Genomic DNA, 8279 nt, shown 5'->3' with positions numbered 1-8279 from the left:
ACCCACTTCTCTCTTTCCTTTTTTTACCCTTTCCAAATTCAATTAAAACTCCAAAAAAAGAGCATGCAAGTAGACACTATCAGACACCTACTGCAAAAGCAAAATAATTCTGCGTATGACACCCAAATTCAGATCTTAATATAATTAGAGTTTGTGAAATTGTATTATTCACACTACAAATATAAAAGAATGATATTCCTATTAACTACTTAATGCAAAATCTGCTATATCTTCTTAGAACCAAAAACAAAATAAAAAATCTGGAACCAAAAGAAAGTTAACAGTATCCAGGTCTAATCATATGAAGTTTATCAAACTTAAGAATCTGATATGTTAAAAATATTTTCTTTAGTAAAAAAGACCTTTTATAGAAATATATGTAAAACATAACTAATAAAAACGATATATTTTTTAGAATTTTATTTTTTATTATTAAAATTTTGTTAAATATACTAAAAAATAAAAGTAAAAAATTTTCATTAAAAATATTTTTTAATAATTTAATAACATCCAAAGAAATTCTTATACATATCATATATTTTTATTAAATTAAATAATAAGAAAACAAATATATCTTTACAAGGAATATGGACTCTAGACTTTGGAAATTTCATGAAAACTAAGGTAAGAAGAATGTGCCTGTTAAAAGGTTAAGATTTTTAACATTGACCGTTCTTAGCTTGAAAAAAGTTATTCTAATAAATCAGACATCATTACATCACAATTCACATCAGATCACATAACACACACAAAAGGATCACATCAGATCACATCACACACACAAAAGGATAGCTTCTGACTCTGAAACACTTGCATGCATATACCAGCTCCTAAAACTAAAATATCACCACCGTCCCATCCACTCACTCAATTTTCCTTTCCCTTTCACATTCACATCACATTTCTTTTTACCAAATAGCCTCTCTTTCACATTCACCGACACAAAGACAAGAAGCATTTCTATTTTCACTGCAACCACTCCAAATTTTACCTTCACCCATACAACACATTACATTACGTACACACACAAACACTGCATTTAAATAGGATTGAAAAAACATACAAAAACATATATTCTATGATAAAAATTACACCCAACAACATTACTTAAGAATAAAAAGAAAAAGATAACTAATTTCCGATTAAATATCAGCAGTCAATACACGAATCCTATTCTAGCAGTAGCAATGTGAAACGAACATAATATGAACCGACATGCCACTATTATAGTTAACTATGATGCTAACACAATTTTCACATATAAATTATTAAAATTGGAGTGTCTAATAGAAGTTTACTGAAGTAACCTATTTCTACTGAAGTTTACTTCTCAATTTTAAGTTAGTTTCAAGTAAATTAAAGCCTATCAAAAGCATGTTCCACTACTCTTTAAACTACAACTAACCTAACAAATTCCTCTTCAATACGATTTCAGAAATAATAGTGACTGTGCTGGTTATAGCCACAATAATTATAAATTTCACAAAATAATTTACACATTCTCGCATTAAATACACGTAAATTAGGCAAACAGAGCAGCCCAGATTTCAGAATCAAAACATGCATAAGAATGAAAAACAAAATAACCAAGCATGACCAAAACCAATTCATAAGAAGCACATCACACACGAAATTAAAGAACAAAGAACCAAATCGAAATGAAGAGAGAAAAACCCAGATTCTTTCTATGCATCTAGTTGAAGAATGAACGAAATCCACAGAGCATAACTCGCGACATAAAAAATAGACCCAAACCAGTAATAAAAATTTGACCCCAACTAACCTAGGTTACACAAACTGTGATGACAACAACGAAGTCTGATGAACTCGACAGCAACAGGGGAGACTTTCTCAACTGGGTTCCTCAAACGTTATCCTATGAAGGAGCAAACGAAGACATGAAAAATCGTGGCCTAGGAAGAGGAACTTCAACTGCTACTCACTTACCTTGTGGTGGTTACGACGGCAGCTACGACGGGGCTGTGCTGACTGGTGACGCAGAGGCTGGAACGACCACTCTTTGAAACATGAATGAGAAGATGGAGTGAAGGGCTACTCACACTGAAGCTCTAATTTGATTTTAAGAAAGGATAGATTTTGGAATTAGTTAATTACAATAGGGGTATTTTAGGTATAAAAATATTATTAAAGTTTCTGTCTCTGTCTTTAAAAATCTCAGTCTCTAGTGTCCCTACTTTTTGGAGGTACTAAAATACTGAAATTTTTGAGACAGAGACACAAATTTAAGTACTAGTCTCTACCTCAACAAACATAATACTGAGTTCTTGTCCCCCATTCTCAGTTCCAGTCTCTGCAAACAAACGCTACCTAAGAGAATGGGGATTGAATCTTGGCCCCTTTTTCTTTCTCATGTAAACTTGCTTTCTGTTATGAAAATACAGGAGATATTTTGGGTTTGTCTCTTAACTCGGTAGGAAATATTTTTGTTTTGTCTCCTATTGTGCAGAATTAGAAACAGAGATGAGAGTAGAGATTGACACATAGATATATCCTGGTCCAGCTATCTAGTGTAATGTAGCCTACATCTAATCTCCATCACAACAGTGACATAATTTCACTATCTTTTCAATAGATTACAGTCACCAATTCTCCCTAGGATCTACCCAATCCTATCTGGGACAAGTCCAGATTCTAAACCAATCTGAACTTGACTAGGACTCAACCTAGCTTTCAATAGCAAAGTGCTAACCTAACTTGCAAGAAAATCCTACAAGATCATGACACAAAACAAAAATACATACAAAGAATTTCTGAGATATTTTTGGCTTTTTCTCCAAGTCTAGCTCATTGCCTTTTTCCTCTCATTGGCTTTTTCTTACAAATCTCACCATGCTTGCCTTTTTCCAATAAAACTCAAACAGACTAAATTGAGAAAAAGAATTACAAAATAAAAACCATGAAGGAAAAGAACAAGAACAGCTCAGGGAGCTATGAAAACCTAAACAAGTGCTCTTTCTCTCTTGCCTTCAATCCTTATCCGTTTACCCTTATTATAAAAGAGTGAAGCTTCCAAGGTATGAACCAAGTTTCAACACTTTGGGTTGTCTTCTTCTCCAGCATCAGAATTAGCAGCGACATAGTCAGAAGAGAGAGAGAGAGAGAGAGAGAGTACCGAATCTGTGGCATGCAACATACCTATTCTCTTTCATCCTTTTTCTTCAATCTTCTTTGATCTTGGCCGTGTATCTTTTCTTTGGCCCTAAGCTTTATTTCTGATCGTTGATGAAGATCGATCTGAGCATGTTTGACTTCACTTTCTCCATGGTTGCTTGATTTGTGCTTGAAGCTCAGTAGATTTCTTCACAGTTTCTTGGTGTAGCACAGATAGGGAAACCACCTTTTGTGATGCTCTGTCCGGATGAGATTTATCCCTTTGTTGTAGCCCTTCTTCTTGCTTGAAATTGGTAAGGACCTTTTTGTTCTTTACTGTGCCCTAACTTCGACTCTTTTCATTTTCTTCTTTCTTGGCTCTGAGTTTTGATGTGAAAAGAAAGAAAAAGAAGAGAGAGAAGAGAGAGTTTGTGTTCGGTGAAATCGAGAAAGGATTCAAATGAAGTTTAATTTACTTGTCCTATTAGTGATTAGGTTGAAGAGAGATGGGTTTGAGTGTAAACACCGAATTGGTCTTGGAAGAGATTTGGGCTTATTCCTTTCTTTCCTTATATTTGCATTTCTGATGGACAACGTGTGTTGAGGCTTTTTGTTTATTAAGGATCAATGTGCATATGTGGACTAGACCGGGTTTGGGCTACATTTCATGCTTCTTGGGTTGGCTTTGATTAAATTAATTTCCTGCACACTTAGCAAAACAAATAATACACACAATTGATAATAATCCAATAATGTTTGATCATCACTTCAATCGAGTTTTAATTTTCCAAAATCAACAGTGGGTTTTCGATCGATAATCCCGAACCAGTTGGTCCAAGTTACCAGGTGATGAAGCACCCCTCGGATCTAATTACCGAAGCCTATCCTTGGACAATCAACACCACAGACACATAACTGGGCTCTTTAACCATTGATGCTCAGAGCTTTGTAACTTTTGATTTTTATTTTTCTTTTCTTTTTGTTTCTTTCTTTCTTTACTCCTCTTTTTCTTTTTCTTTTTCTCTTTAGCCCAAGGATCTTTGATTGTTTTATAAGATCTCATAATACTTTTCTAAGCTTTTGTTTCAGAGGGATCATCCTCCTCTTGTTATTCAAGGTCATTCCCTTGTGGTAGCCTTTTCATAATTACAATTCATGGATCACCACTTTATAATATGATTTTATTTAATTAATTCATTCTTCCTTTCGTAAAACAATTCTTTTTATTATGATATGATGCTTAGAGGATAAACAAGATAATAAGTATGGATAAGATGATGCATGGAGATATGCATGATGCAAGAATATGGAAAGATAAGATAGAGGGAAGAACTACTAACCAACATTACTTACTGTCCTAGCTTATTCATTGGAAACATTTTTTTTTCTCTTTTTTCAATTTATTAGAAGAAAGGACTTTGATGGAGGAGAAAAGAAAAAGGATACTAACTAATTGAGTTGCCTATCATCAAGTGTTCTTTTGATGTCTCTAGCTTGACTCATTCTCGGCTTTCTTCTTGCCCAAGATAATGTTCTTTGTTTGTTGACCACGATCCTTCTTTGAGTGCTTTCCTTGCTTCCCTCCACTTCTCTGATTTCAGGACTTTGGTGTTGTGTAATGGCTAGGATGTCCCCTTCATCAAGAACTTCTTGGATTGATGGTCAAATTAAATAAACCACATTGTACTTTCCTGATTCATTGGAGTGTAGACTCCTTTAGTTGCCATCCTTCCTTTCCTTTGTATTATTTTGCATTGCTTCTTTTGGGAGGAATTTTTCCTATTTGTTTGCCACCTCTTGTAGTCTCGACGGATATGGAATTCTAGGCTTGTATGCCTCCACAACCTCCTTCTTTATTGGAATTTCACTTGGTATATGGGCCTCTTGGTCTTGCTCTTGCACTTCTAACTCCTCTTTTGTAGCCTTAGTTTGATCTTCAATCTCCTTGCTAAGCACCTCTTCACTTATGGCCTTGTATTCTTCCCTTGGGCCTCAGGAAGACATTGGTTGGTTCCTCAACAAAATGTTGTGTCATTCGTCTCACGTGCTCTTCTAGGTTTTTTCTTGAGACTTTACTTTTTTCTCTAAGTGCTCTAGTCTCTTGAATAAATTGTTCTAATGCTAGCTCAAGAGATGAAGGTTGGGAATAGTTTTGTGGATATGTAAGTGATGTGGTGAACTTGTTTTGAGGGATATGTAACGGGTTTTATGGCTAGTAAAATGAATTTTATGAATGTTGAAAGGAATTTTGTGCTGAGGTATACCAAGTGGTGAAGAATTTTGATTTAAATAATTAGGAGGTGAGGTTGGACAATCTTGCATAAATGCATTCACTATTTATTGTATTTTGTCCAAGGTACGATCAAGAGATGATGGTTCTTGATAAGAATATAGAGATGATGGTTCTTGATAGATGGAATATGGAGCATTGTAGCTTTCTTGGTTTTGACCTTGCCAACCAAAATTCGGATAGTTTCTCCATCCACAATATTATGAATCATCCCTTGGGTATGAGTAGTAACCCATGTAATCTCTTTCCGTTATTTTCCTTAGCACAAAACACAAAACCAAATTAAACGCATCATGTGGTAAAAAGAAAGGCAAAGAAGAACGAACAGAAATATATATATATATATATATCAAAAGACAAAAGAATATATAGAAAAAGAAAGAAAAAGAAAAGCAATAAAAAGGGAACAAAATGCCCTAAAAAATTTAAATAAACTAAAAAATATCTAATCTAGATAATCGAACAATTGGTAGTTGTCAATCTCAATTAATCATCCGCAAGGACGCTAAAAACTTGTTCGTGGATTTTATAAACCACAAAATATCGGCAAGTGAACCAGGTCGTATCAAGTAATAAACTCACGAGAGTGAGTATCGATCCCATGAGAATTACCGGATTAAGCAAGCAATAGTCAATTAATTATTCTAGTCGAACAATCAAAATTTGGATTTTGAAAACTTTGAAACATAAACATCAATGAAAAAAAGTAAGGCAGTGACTAACATAAAGATAATATGATTAAGAAAGTTAAGGTTTTGGAGATATTAAAACTTCCAGATTAATATTTTTCACTTTCCATCTTAATCATACAAAGATACTTTTATGGTAAATCATTAGTAATCAAACCCTAATTCTTTGGAGATTTAATTTTTCTTTAACCTAATTAATCGCTAATCCCTTAGTCAATTATTTAAGAAAAAAGTTGAAGAACGTTCACTGATTTATAAAATCACACAATTCATAAGAATCTTTCCTAGTTGATTTTATGTCACTTATCAATCCAGTTTCAAAACTTAAAAATTATGAGAATCGGTTTTCAAACTAAATTCAATTAATCAACTTTTCCAAGAGGTTAAGAGAATTCAAATCAATGAAGATTTTGTTTCCCAATATATTCAAACCCTTTAATATGAAGAACCAAAACCTTTTCTTAAGAAGAAATCAATTGTATAAATTAAAAGTAGAAAAACTAATGTATTAAATCATGGAATTAACAGAGCTCCTAACCTTAACCAAGGAGAATTAAAAACTCATGTTCTTCAGAGAATCCATAAGAAATTAAAACTGTAAATTTTCAAAGAGGAGAGAGTGTAGCCCCCCACACCGTGGCCTTTTCTCAGTGAGTGATCTCACTTATTTATACTAAAATTCCTACTAATTCAAATTCGAATTCAAATTCTAAAACTAATCTTATCTTAACCAGAATGGTTAAGATAACTTCCTAATTTATATTTAAAATAAGATAAAAACTAACTTAATAAATTTAAATACAAATCTTTATCCATCTAAGATCAAGGAGAGTCTATAATCAAGGAGAATCAAATCTGAAGGTTATTTGATTTGATCTTGGGAAGTTACTGGGAGTTTGTTGGCCCGTTTTTTAGAAGTTTCTTAGCTAGTGATGATGCTAAGGGCGTGTAAATATTCTCTTTCTTACGTGGCACGTTTTCCCAAAAATCTTGACTCGTGCGTATGCATAAGTGTATGCGTACGCACACCTTTAGATGCATTCCTTGATTGGTGCTTGCGCTCCTTTATGTGCGTAGGTACACCTTCTGCTTCCTTAGTTCTTCTGTTTTGTTACTCTTTGATTATCATTACTCCGCTACTTGAGTTTCTTATCTTTAAAACCCTATATTTCCTTAAAAACACTATGAAACTTGTTAAGTAGCACTGATAGTTTATTTTAATAGGATTGATAAAGATTTATGTATTTAAACCTAAGAAAACATAAAAAAAAACATAAAAAAAACATAATAAAAATTACTAAAGAGCAGACGCATCAAAATCCTCCTATTTTAAAAGTTTTTAAGCATTCTTACTTTCAAAAATTATAAATTTTTCTAAAGATCTTAAATAGTCCTAAACTTTGAAGACAACAAACTAGACTTATTAAGTTTTCACCCAAATCTTACCTTACTTGAAAATGTAATGTATAGAATGGAAAATTAACTATGCAACTTACTCTTTCTATATTACCCTAAGTGAAAATCTAAGTTTACAGCCTAATCTCTAACAAGCAATAAAGATCATTAATCATCAAGCAACATTCTAATACATCAAACTCAAATATTCAAATCATATAAATCACATGCAAAGGCATAATTAGATACATATCGCTATTTGTATGCATTCACTTAAGAGCAATTAGATAAGTTAATCTTATTTGTTTATGGTGCAAATTGTGAGTTTTTTGGTCTCCTAATTTTAAAATTATTTTTATATAACTTGTCACCCATTATTCTATATGAACATGTGAACAATATTCTTAACTTTTTTTTTTGAGAATGTCTCATGTGCATTTGGCTATGTCTTTAAGTATGAACAGAATGTTCCTAAGTGATATATGTTTTGACATTGACACATACATATTTTGATCAAACAATTACGGTGATAAGTCTCAAATAAAAATATAAGAGCACAATAACTTTTACTATTAGATGATCACATATTTCTAATATAATTGCATCATATTGAAAAGATTTCATGGCATGACATTAATTATAACTAAATGATAATTAATTAATCTTACAAGCATAAAATATGGCCCCATTCGATTAAATTACTCTGATACCAAAACGTAACACCCTAATATTTCTAAACTAGATTTAAGCCTCATTTAGATTATATTGGTCGTTGATATTGAAACTTTACGATA

Source organism: Arachis ipaensis, chromosome B04, assembly GCF_000816755.2.
Source record: "Arachis ipaensis cultivar K30076 chromosome B04, Araip1.1, whole genome shotgun sequence".
Classification (NCBI taxonomy): Eukaryota; Viridiplantae; Streptophyta; class Magnoliopsida; order Fabales; family Fabaceae; genus Arachis; species Arachis ipaensis.
Note: the sequence above shows the minus strand (reverse complement) of the source record.